This window comes from Phragmites australis, chromosome 12 (assembly GCF_958298935.1).
Source record: "Phragmites australis chromosome 12, lpPhrAust1.1, whole genome shotgun sequence".
Taxonomy (NCBI): domain Eukaryota; kingdom Viridiplantae; phylum Streptophyta; class Magnoliopsida; order Poales; family Poaceae; genus Phragmites; species Phragmites australis.
The window spans coordinates 13,046,854-13,059,074 of NC_084932.1; the positions used below are offsets into that span (position 1 = coordinate 13,046,854).

General features: G+C 41.8%; 1 pseudogene; it reads left to right on the forward strand.

Moving 5' to 3' along the window:
• Positions 1–1,481: 1,481 nt before the first annotated feature.
• On the forward strand, positions 1,482–7,196 carry LOC133886339 (uncharacterized; annotated as a pseudogene).
• Positions 7,197–12,221: the final 5,025 nt, after the last annotated feature.

The window sequence follows — 12,221 nt, forward strand, 5'->3', positions numbered from 1 at the left end:
CAAAGACTAAAAGATCAATGAATGTACTTAAAAAAAAAGGGAGCAATACAAAGCCTACTAAGAAAAAGGTAGCGCAACCCATTTAAAATTTCCTTTTCCCATCGTATTCTTGCGTAGCTAGTAATAATTTTGTTTCGCTTTTACATGTCCAAATTGTAGGAGAAAATTCAATGAATGCCACAAATAACATACAAGGTGGAGAAGATCCAAAGCAATTGATTGTAAGAAACATTAACTACGCTCGTTGTTGTCTTACAATTACAGATTAACTTACATTTATTATGTTATAAATAATTTTGTATTTTGTTTATCACAGGTATCATTTGATGCTACTATCAGTATTAGTATTACAATACCAAACTTTTCAGCCAATACGTATGGGGATTCTTCAACCAATGTTGCTCTTTTGATCCAACGAGGATACACAAGTTTTTTACTTGGAGTCGATCAAGATGCCAGAGCATGGTCCACTACCAGAAAATTATATTTTGATGAAGTACCAAATTATGCAGCATTTAAGGAGTAGGCATTCTTCAATAAAGTTTGATGGAACCTTGAAATTATAATTGTTTATTTGCACTATTTTCTGAAATTGTAATACACACGTTTCAGAAATAAACTAGATTCCAGCCTCAAACAGTCATTGAAATTGAAACTGTTCATTCGCTCCAGAACTGTTCATTTGCATTTTAATTGGAATTGAAATTGTAACGTTCATTTGCACTGTCGGTCAGTCTACATTGATATTCAGACGAAATGCAACTATCAGTAGGTGAAAGCTGGGAATATGAGATACACCAGTTTATTCACAATGAATTGTCTCCTAATGTTACATCTGAAGATATTTTGGATCAACAAGAGAACATGTCAACCACAACCTATGATCCATAAATCTTTACAATTATCATCCATAACTCTTTACAATACATATACACAAAACTCCCTATAATCTCTCTTTATCTTTTATTGATGACACCCAATTGCCTGTTGAACATGAGCATACAATTGATGAAATCCAAGTTCCTGTGGACCCCAATGTCCAGAAGCAGCAGTCCCCTTCTCTCGTGATGCATCTAGCATGGTCTGTAGTGTATGATGGAGTCAGTATGCCTGAAAACCATTCACCACGGGCAGCGAGATGAAAGCAATCATTAAAATCACAGAATTGTACTGTAGTCATACCAATCAGACAGGGAGGAAAAAGAAGATGAATTTCTCGTTGCAGTCATATCCATCTTCTATCCCAAGCAATCATTACAATCACAAAATTGATTTAGAGCAGTAAGATCGGTTAACACAAATTTCGACCGGTAACGGTCGAATTTTGAAACCCTACTTTGTGCTCCAGACAGCTCGCTCGGTCTGGTGCTTTGAGTTTGTCTGATGCGCACACGTGGCTGCAATCGAGACGGCCTGTGCAGTACGACACCAGAGAATTTTTTCCCCCAAAACCCACACCTCCCTACCCTATCCATCGTCGTCTCCGCCCTCCGCCAGACTGCCACCCTCTCACAATCCCACGAACGCACTCCAAGAACCGCGCGAGCGCGAGAAGCAGCGGCCTCGCTTGCTCTGCCACGAGCTCCGATGGGGCGTGCCCGCCCCAGGAGGCGGCACCGGACCCGCGTGGACCTGGGGGAGGAAGAGCCTGCCCTCTTCCCGCTCGGCGCTGAGGTGGAGGTGCGCAGCGACGACCTCGGATTCGTCGGCTCCTTCTACGAGGCCACCATCGCCGGGTACCACCCCAGCGGCCGCGGGTACGTGGTAGCCTACTCCACGCTTACGAGACGGGAGGACGGTGGGTCGCCGCTCCGGGAGCACGCCGCCGCGGAGGACGTGCGCCCGCGGCCCCCCGCGCCGCACGCGGACGAGCCGCCGCGGAACTTGGCGATGCACGAGATGGTGGAGGCGTTCCACAACGAGGGGTGGTGGGCCGGCGTCATCTGCGCCGTGCCGCCGGAGCTGATGGCGCTGGCGGGGGACGGGGAGCGGCGGCCGCGGCGGGTGTACACGGTATGCTTCCCGACGTCGCGGGAGGTGCTGGAGTTCGAGGAGACGGCGCTACGCCCCCGCCGCCTTTTTCGGGGCGAGCGGTGGGTCCCAGCTGCAGAGGCTGTAAGCAGGCTGCCTCCTCCTACTTGGGACACTTGGAGAAAGAATATATGTTGTGCATGTCTACAATGCTAAATTCTTTTTTTTGGTTAAATTGTGCTAAAAGATTTGTCTTTTCAAGTGCATAAATTGGAATGCTACTAAATGGAACGTGTAATTGTATTTTTTTGGCTGTCTAAGATTTAACTAGGTACACACTGAAAATTCGTCATTTAATTTTGTTGTTATTTGGTTCATACTGCAAATTTGTGATTTCAGCGTGCCTTGATAATAAGGAAGTTGACATAGCGCGGTCATCGCTGTGCGAGCTCCCCATACATGTACATTTGAGTCAAACGAACAGTTTGTTGGCTAAGATAATCAATGTTTAATTGTAAAACTGCTTGCTGAAGTTTCTTAGAAAATGATGATTTGAATCATTTGACTTGGTGAGAATTTGGGGTCCCGAAAAATAGAATAATAGTTCCCAAAAGTTGTGAGCTTGAGTTTAGGATAGTTTTAAAATGTAAAGCACCTTGAGTTATAAATTTACTTACTCCTTTGTAGTTCACAGTTTGGTGATTATACTGAGTTACAAAACAGTGGCAAATTCATGTGAGAGTGTGTAGGCTTGCCTTTTTTTTGGCAAGTGGAGAAAATACACCATTGATAAGATCAATCTGTAGAATAGGTTGTAATGGCAGTTTAGATGAACTCCCAGGCTTTTTTGATTGAGAATCTGAGATGGAATGTGTGAAGAGTTGAATTAGAGCTAACAGAAAGTACTTTGTAATCACAAAAAGGAAGGTAAAGCATTGTAAATTTGTAATCACAATTGCCACTAACTTTGTGTGTTATTGCTGATATCCTACTGTACGTTTCTGATTCTCTTGTCAAGGGCAGGCAAATGAAAGTCCAATGTTCAGAGAGGGAAGCCAAGTTGAAGTGAGTGTGTCTGCAAAAACTTTGATTCTCTTGTCACGGGCAGGCGAGTACTGGAATCCCGCTATTGTTCAGAAAGTAATTGGTGCTACAAGTTTCTTAGTACAGTATAGACATGTCAGAGAGCATGGGGAACTGACTACTGAGATTCTAGATTCTCAATATATTCGACCAGCATGAAACATTATTCTTATGGACTCTAAGTATAGATTTCCTCCATCTTCTCATGTGGAGGTCTTTCATGAAGTTAGCTGGTGGCCTGGTGTTATTTTGGAGGTTTTGGATGATAAATATATCAAGAAATATGTTGTTAAAATTAAGAGCCGTGAGACAGACTTGGATGATGTGGAATATGCGGATGTATTGACAGTTGAACATACACAGCTGAGGCCACATTATGATTGGGATGGTAAAAAATGGGTGCGGCACTTAACAGAGGTGCACATAATGCATATTCTGTTGTCTTCTATCAAATTTGTTGTGTCTTTTTTTTAATGAATGATTGAATGCTCTAAAATTTTGCCATATTATGCATTATTTTTACATGACAGCATCAATTGATTGTTAGCTTAGTTTCAACCTCAAGGAGCAGAAATCTTAAATAAAAATCTACTTCGTGCACTGTTTGAAAATTGCAGACCAACATAAACGATAGACTTCCAGTTTCCTAGTTCTATGGCGTTATGTGCAGGGCTACTGTTCACACCACGGCAGCAGCAGGACTTCATATTAGGATTTATATATTCGGTTTGTTAGTTTGAATCAGATTCAGTTAGAGATAAGATTAGAGATCGGTTAGTTTAAATCATATAAGAGTTAGAGATAAGATTAGATATAAGTTAGAGTTGGATTTGAATGAGGTCTTTGTAGGCCTATATAAGGCACACGGCTACCACCCTTTGTAATCAAGCAAAGAAGAATTAATCTAGTCTCCCTAAATATTCTGCATCCTCAATCTATGGTTTAATCCCTCCCCTAGCAGCCGATGGCTCCCAACGAATAATTATCCTATAATATAGTGTACTGATGTGTTTTCCCCTGTATTTATTTTGTGGATCAAGATTATCTCTATGATGATGTCTTGCCCTTTCCATTTCAGAAACCTGTTAATATAAGGCCTCCATTAAATTCCCAGAAAAGGCCAATTTCTGCTGCCTTGGCATCAGGCAATGGCATCGATGAAATTCCTGCATTGGCATCATGTAATGACAGTGAAAAAATTGCTGCCTTCGCATCGTGTAATGACAGCGACAAAATCAGAGATACAACTGGCTCTTATCTTAACAAAAAGGTGAAGAATGAAGATGTAATATTAGGACCAGTTTGCCCTGACTTATCGGTATGTAATGAAAACGAAAATGTCCAGCCTAAAACCAGCTCTTATCTTGAAGATGGGGTGAAGAAACAAAATTCAGTTTTGGCATTAAAGTCCTTCACAGCTATCAGTGACAGGCTTTGGCCATTTGATGTATGATCCTAAACTTTGTCTAAGTAGTCAACTTCAACTATCATCTCCTCGGATGATTGCAATGCCCTCTATACCACAGACTGGAAAGTTTCAAGCTTCCTTGTTTGGAGCATTTGGACAGCTAAGACCTCTCCCGCAGGGCCCGGTTTTAGGAATACAATCACTTAACCCAGATTTTGGTAACATTGGAGGATCGAAAAGAGCATTTACTGATCAGGAAAAGCAATCAGCTGATATAGGTTATTATCTGATGCCTGGTGCTGAACAGAACATCAGTGCTGGATCATTTATTGGAACTGATCTGTCCAGAAAAAGAAAGGAGTGTGCTTCTTTTCCGACACGAGAGACACGAGAGGGACTACGACAGAACCCTGAAATTGTCAGTTTTAAAATTAGTGCATTCTCGAGTCTTTCAAATTTAGTGCTATGATTGATAAGTTTTTTATTTTTTATTCCTCTTACATTAATAGATGCTGACAAGGAAAAGGATAGTAGATAAAAACATTGAGGAAACCAGCAAGAGTGTAGCTATCTCTGAAAAGCATAAGTTTTGTACCACTAATTTTCCACGCTACATAAGACTCTACAATTAGCTAACTACGCAAATTTCACAGCAACCAAATCAAAGAATGATGGTGACAATGAACTGCCTTATGACGCAACTCCTGGCTCTGACGCAACTCCTGGCTCTGGAGTACTTTCGGAAACAAATACAGTGTCTAGCATTGACCCAACGCCACTAAAGGACAATAAAGGTATGTGTATTGCTATTGCAGATATGTCAGTAGCATCTTCACTATATACTTATGCTTCGATACTGACGCATTCCGTTTTTTCAGGTTCACAGGAAAGAAGTGTTTTTACGAGGGAAAGTAGCATTGTTGATGAGATCATACCTAGTGGACTACCGATTGGAACAGATGAACTTCAGCAAGGGGATTATATTGGGGCACTAAGATCTGGTGCAATCAAAGTTAGCGTATTGATTGAGAATTCGGTGCTAGCTGTCACTTCAATATTTGATAAACCTGGGGTTGCGAATGTGTTTCCTTCTGATTCATCAACTCAATTTGGAAACAAAGAAACCGTCGCTGGAAAGTCTGCAATAATAATGGAGAAAAACATTCGTGATGAATTTTTTCAGCAGTCTTTGGTTATTGCTGATGATGCTAATGTTGATTTGCTGCCTTCAGCAGAGAGTTGTGGAACTACTGGGGATGATCGCTAGCTTTGTAAAGATAACATGGAGGCCATGGTGAAGTGCACCACAAGTGGTGATGTTCGAACTGAAAATGTGTCTAGTATGTCTCTGGGTGTGTTCAGTGGTGTGGCTCCGAATCTGTTTACATCCAGTGAGAATTGCGAGGCTAACAAGGAGGATGGTATGGGCAAGGCACATCATCAAGGAAACACTAGTAATATGCTTGAAATTGAGCATGCCAGTGCTGATGGTGACATAATTATGACGCAAAGTTCAACAAAGAAATTTTCAGCTAATGAACAACACGGAGTGTCACAACAGAATCACAGTTCACCTATGGTAGAGTATGCAGCCGAAAGTAGCCAATCCATGGATAAATCAGCATTAACTCAGTTGTCTTCTGTTGATATGAGCAACTCCACTGAAGCAGAACATGGAAATAGATTGACTGTACCTAAAGATGATGAGATTACGCCAATGTCCAAGTACATTCCTAGCAGAACACATGACTGTTGCCGCCCCTTGTTACAGAGATCTCTAGTTATCCGTGAGAACATCATAGCGGATCAACCTTCAGAATCCTTGGGTGTGGAGAATCTTCCATTTGTTAAGACCTCCCTGATGTGGGCACAGATTGAGGCAATAGAAATATTCAGTAAAGTGCTGCAGCGACCAAGTTTTCATCAGTTCCAGCAGCATGTTCCAGAACTCCGTGAAGGAATGGCATTAGGTTTGATGCTCTCCTTCGCCAGTTTAGCAGAAAGCATTAAGAGGCTGAATATTCATGATGATAATTCACTGTTCGAAGAGAAGATGAAGGGCGTTTCTACATTGGAAGCACGTGGCTTGATGTGAGTCACCTGCAATCACGGTTGGAAACACTGCTCCACATAAAGAATGGCTGCGCTGAGCTACAGGATGCGATTAAAAAGTTGCAGGAGAAGATTGCTCACAAAGAAATTGATGACTGTCAGCTTGGTGCGCAAATTGGCATGTTAAATACGACTATTTGCCAGCTTGATCTGCACGCTTCCCTCTTCCGCTGCATAATTCAGTCTGCTGTTTCACAGAAGATCAACCATACGTTGGAGATCTCAATGCTCAAAACAGAAGCCAGCGAGCTTGAGCGATCATACCTCTCTGCTGAGCAGCGCTTCAGAGTGTCGTTGCAGCACCGTGGTGAGCCTCCTCGCAGAAATCTATCCGCCATATTATGCATGTAGTTAAGGAGTAGTTAGTATTAAGTACCTGGAGAACACCCAGGTTTTTTGTGTATATAGTTCCTGGCTCGTACTGATGGACCTTCTGCCTGTTATTTTTCTGGTTCTGCCCTGGTATTTAGTGTTGCACCTGCACGTTATGCAGAATATCACGCATCATATGCTCTCAGGTGAAGGTTTGGGTTGTATTTTGCATGTGTACTGCTTGCTAGTAATGATATCAAGCTAAGCACTTTGTCCAGGCTGTGACGCACAAAACCTGGTCGATCTTTCAGGATTGCAGAGCAGGTGGTGTTAAGTGAATGTTCTGATTGTGTACATATTTGAATGACAGCAAACTAGCGCGTCTAGGAAAACGGAGTTGTTCTGTAGGGTTGTTTGGGGAATTATACGTTTCAAAACCCATTGGATTGGATCTAAAGATGAACTAATTTCCGTACCATTCTGAAAGGATTGTCTGAGCATTGTATCTATTCATACAAGCCTATAGAATGCACCTCAGGAGAAGAGCTGCATAGTTCGGAACGAATTCAATTTATGACTATGAGAACCTAAACTATCAACATCCGCCAAATCATTTGGTTAAAACCGCAGCACCAGAATTGGCTTAACGGACATCGTACCAAGATGGCATTTGCCATAACACACTACGACGTTGAGATTCGGCTGATGGATACTGTCGTAACACATTCTGTCAATTGAAATACCATTTTTTGAGGTTTGTAGGGAGAAAATCTCAAGTATGTTCTACCTCATCATGGAGTTGCCCCCGGGGCGGGGGAGGGGGGAGGTGTATTGTCAGGCCTCAAAACCTCAAAAGTTCAGAGAAGAGTTCAGCTTTCTGAACCCGCGTTGGCTGAGGAGGAAATCAGCTCTGGGAATAACTCTTGGTCGACTTCACTTGGCGCGCAATAAGCCTACTGACGTTCATTGATGGAGAACCCGACGGCATCCGTCAAAACTTTCTTATTACCGCATTAATCTCCCGCCTATGTAATTAAGCAGTGCTAAGACTTGTTTAAGCTTTGATTAAGAGACTTGTAATCAATTATTAACCTGTATGATTTGGATTCTGTTAAACTGAATGGGGGTGGATATATAAGCCTCCCAGTAATAGAGATTACTCATTGATCGGGTATTTTCATATGGTAAATAGTATATTCGGTAGAATCTTAGGGTTGTTCGTGTTCTTCCCCAATTCCCGATCGCTTCTTCCAAATCTTCCACCAAATTCGATCATAATCCATATACTCATCGAGTCCTAACGATATGGGGCTTGACAACGGGTATCAGAGCGCAAACGCTCCTCGGATCCAATTGGTGGGAATCGATTAAATACTCAGGTTGTGCGGCTGGTCTGCACGTGAAATCTCGAGGTGGCTTGGTCGATTCATCGCCGGTGAAGATGGTGGTGAGCTAGATTCAGGCTAAGGTTGCACGACAAGTTCGTGCATAAAATTCCTGGTGCCGATCTCTAGCTCTGGCGGCGGGAGACCCGGAAGAGGCTTATAGCGAGATATTGCATCTCCTACTGTCCTATCAGGCCAGTGAGTGGAAGAGATATCACAACGATCTGAGAAGTTGGAGTTCTAGAAGATGAGTTCAGGTGGAGATGAAGCTCGGAGTCTTGAGATCAAGAATTTGAAGAAGGAGGTTGCAGATCTGAGAGGCCTGAGATAAGATCTTGCTGAAATCAAGCAATTGCTGTTGTTTCGTGGAGAGAGGGAAATGGCCTTCAACAGAACAAATGAGGAACATCTCAGGGGGGCACCAAGTGGTGATCAAGTTCCAAGTTCTAGTAATGGTCCACCTAATACTTCCACATCTCGATTTCCTTCAGTTTACTACTCAGCAGTGCCTGAGGCTATAAATACACACATGTCACAAAGTCCTTGTTCAATTGCGTTGCATGTATACACTGCACCTGTAATTACCACTACTAGATCCCTTAGTGCTGGTAGACATCCCTGCTTACTGCAATATAATCCATATGGCCTTGGAAATTCACCATCTGGGGGGAGTTCATAGGATGGGTAGAGGACAACCACCATATACTGGAGTACAAATATCTGAGGAAAACAGAAATCATAGTGGTGCACATTATGCAGAAGCAGTTATTAAGGGGCCTAGGCTGCAGATTTCTCCTTTTGGGGGTGAAAACCCTGCTGGGTGGCTGAGGCATTGTGAACATTTTTTTTTTAGATTACTGGAACCCTATATGAGCAATGGGTCAATGTAGCCACATCACACTTCTCTGGGAAAGCAGAAACTTGGTTTGTTGTGTTAGGAATTCCATGGCAGCTCATTAATTGGGATCAGCTAAGTAGAATGGTGCAAAGGTCGTTTCTCTGTGATGGGGATCCATGAAGCAGCGGCAAAGTTTCAGAACTTGAAACAAGAAGGAACTGTGAGCCAATACTTTTGAGGAATGCATGGCCAATCTTAAGAGGGACACCCTTATTTGCAGGAAACTTTCTTTTTGAGTTGCTTTATTGGAGAGCTCAAGAGTCATAGCCAACACCAAGTTACCTGTCACCAACCAGGAAACTTGTTGGAAGCATATTGGTATGCCAACCATATTGAACAAGCCGATAGCTATAGGAAACCTTGGATAGCTGCAAGACCAGCACCCAATTCCAATTGGTAAAAGACACAAGTCTACCAAAAGAAAGTCCTCAGCTACCTAAAAGAGTTAACAGGGAAAAGGGGAAATACTGGTATTGTCTGGAGAACTGGAGCGCTCAGCACAAATGCAAGGTGAAAAGTAGGCTACATGCAATTCTGTGGGAAGATGATCCTAAGAATAGTAAGCTGGAAGACAGTGAAGACAATGCTGAAACTGGGTATAACACTGCCCCAAGCAGTCCAGATTTCACTGAACAAGCTATTGTGGAAACTCAGGATCAAGTCATGCTTGTGTCTGCTCATGCTATTTCTGGAATCATGGGACCGAATACATTTTCTTTGGTAACATATGTAAATGACAAAAGAGGGGTAGCTCTTGTGGACAGTGGTAGTACCCATTCCTTTATGGATTATGAATCTGCTATTCAAAATAAGTGCAAACTTACATATGTAAAGCTGAAGAAGGTAACAGTTGCTGGGGGTTGGGAGCTGCAGACTGATGCTATTGTCAACAACATGACATATGTGATACAGGGTTCATTCTTCAAAGACTCGTTCAAGTTGATGAAGCTAGGAGTCTATGACTTAATACTGGGAGCTGATTGGATATATACTTATAGCTCTATATGTCTAGATCTGCAGCAAAGATATTTGACTACCACCAAAGAACGAACCACAGTGATGTTTCTGGATCATACTAATCTGGGCTCACTTTTCCTGATAAATGCTGCTAAGTTGGAACATATGCTGAGTAAGAAGGCTGTGTGGTGTATAATTCAAACTCATCTGTTACAGGAAAAGAAACCTGAGGAGGAAGCAGACATACCATCTGACATTGAAGCTCTTTTATCTAAGTACAGTGACATATTCCAAGAACCAGCTGGGTTACTTCAAAGAAAGCATGTGATCATGCCATACTCTTGAAAGATGGAGCTGAACCTCTAAATGTGAGACCCTACAGGGTTCCACATTATAAAAGAGAATCTATGGAAGGTCTCATCAAACAACTATTGGATACTCAAGCTATAAGGCCAAGTTTCAATCCATGCTCCTCACCAGCAGTATTGGGGAGAAAGAAAGATGGTTCTTGGAGGCTGTGTGTAGATTATAGAGAATTAAATTCCTTGGCCATTAAAAATAAGTTTCCAATGCCTGTGATTGAGGATCTGTTGGATGCTCTCAATGGAGCTATCATTTTCAGCAAAATAGATTTAAGATCTGACTATCATCAAATTAGGATGCAAGAGGAAGACATTGTGAAAACGAACATTTAGAACACATGTGGGCCATTATGAGTACCTGGTAATGCCATTTGGATTGACTAATGCACCTGTAACATTTCAGGCTCTAAAGAATAACATATTTGCTAAATATCTAGGGAAGTTCATAATAGTGTTCTTTGATGATATCTTGGTGTTCAGTAAATCGAAATTGGAACACTTGGATCACTTGAGAATAGCCTTAGAGATTCTGAGAAGAAATCATCTTTTTGCCAAAAGGAGCAAATGCCTATTTGGAATCCACCAGGTGGACTACCTTAGTCACATTATCAGTAGGGAAGGTGTCACTACGGACCCAAAGAAGATTGAAGATATTATTAATTGGCCAAGACCTACTGATTTGACAAAGTTGAGGAGTTTCCTGGGACTGACAGGGTACAAATTTGTCAAGGGGTATGAAGTAATCTGCAGTCCCCTCTTTGATCTAATGAAGAATAATTCTTTTCAATAGGGTGAAGAGCAATCATCAACTTTTGAGCAACTCAAGAAGGTTATGACAATATGTCCAGTACTAGCCCTTCCAGTTTTTTCCAAAGCCTTCATTTTGAAAACAGATGCTAGTAACACAGGCTTGAGAGCAGTTTAATGCAAGAGGGAAAACCTATTGTATATTTCAGTAAATCATTGAGTAAGAGAGTACAAACTCAGTCTGCTTATGATAAGGAATCACTGGCTATTTTGGAATCCCTGAAGAAATGGAGGCATTATTTATTGGGCAGCAAGGTTATTATCAAAATAGACCAATAAAGTCTAAAATATATAACCTCACAAAGGCTTATAAATGGAATTCAGCATAAACTCTTGCTCAAGTTACTAGAATTTGACTTTACAGTGGAGTATAAGAAAGGGAAAGAGAATATAGTAGCTAATGCCTTATCTAGAAAGGGTGAATCAGCAGACAACTTAGATGTTCACTGCCAAGTTATGGTATCTATTGAACCACAATGGGTGGAAGATGTCAAAAGATGTTATAAGGGAGATGATAAGTGACAAGGAACATGTTTGGGCCAGCAACTGTGACGAGTACCGTTGACTTTTATTCAACTTTGTTAATATGATTTCATTAATTGCTATTCCTTACTACTAAATATTGCCTATCCGAGCTTCACCTTCTCTTGATCAGAACAGTTCTCCTCTTGCAACTCTCTCACTCGCACCCAATAAGGTATCATGAACTAGCCACCGGTTGTGCCGTCTGTTGTGATTGGTAAGGACACTTGCAAGAGCGTGGTCAGACGTTTTAGAGTGTGTGATTCCACCTTAACCTTTACAACCTTGTAGTTGTAGGGATAATATATTTTTGTTGTCAACTGTTTGCTACTAACCGTGGTAAGTGAAGCATCGGATGTGCAAGAGTGTGTTTTGAGGGAATTGTTATAATTCCATCTAGAGAG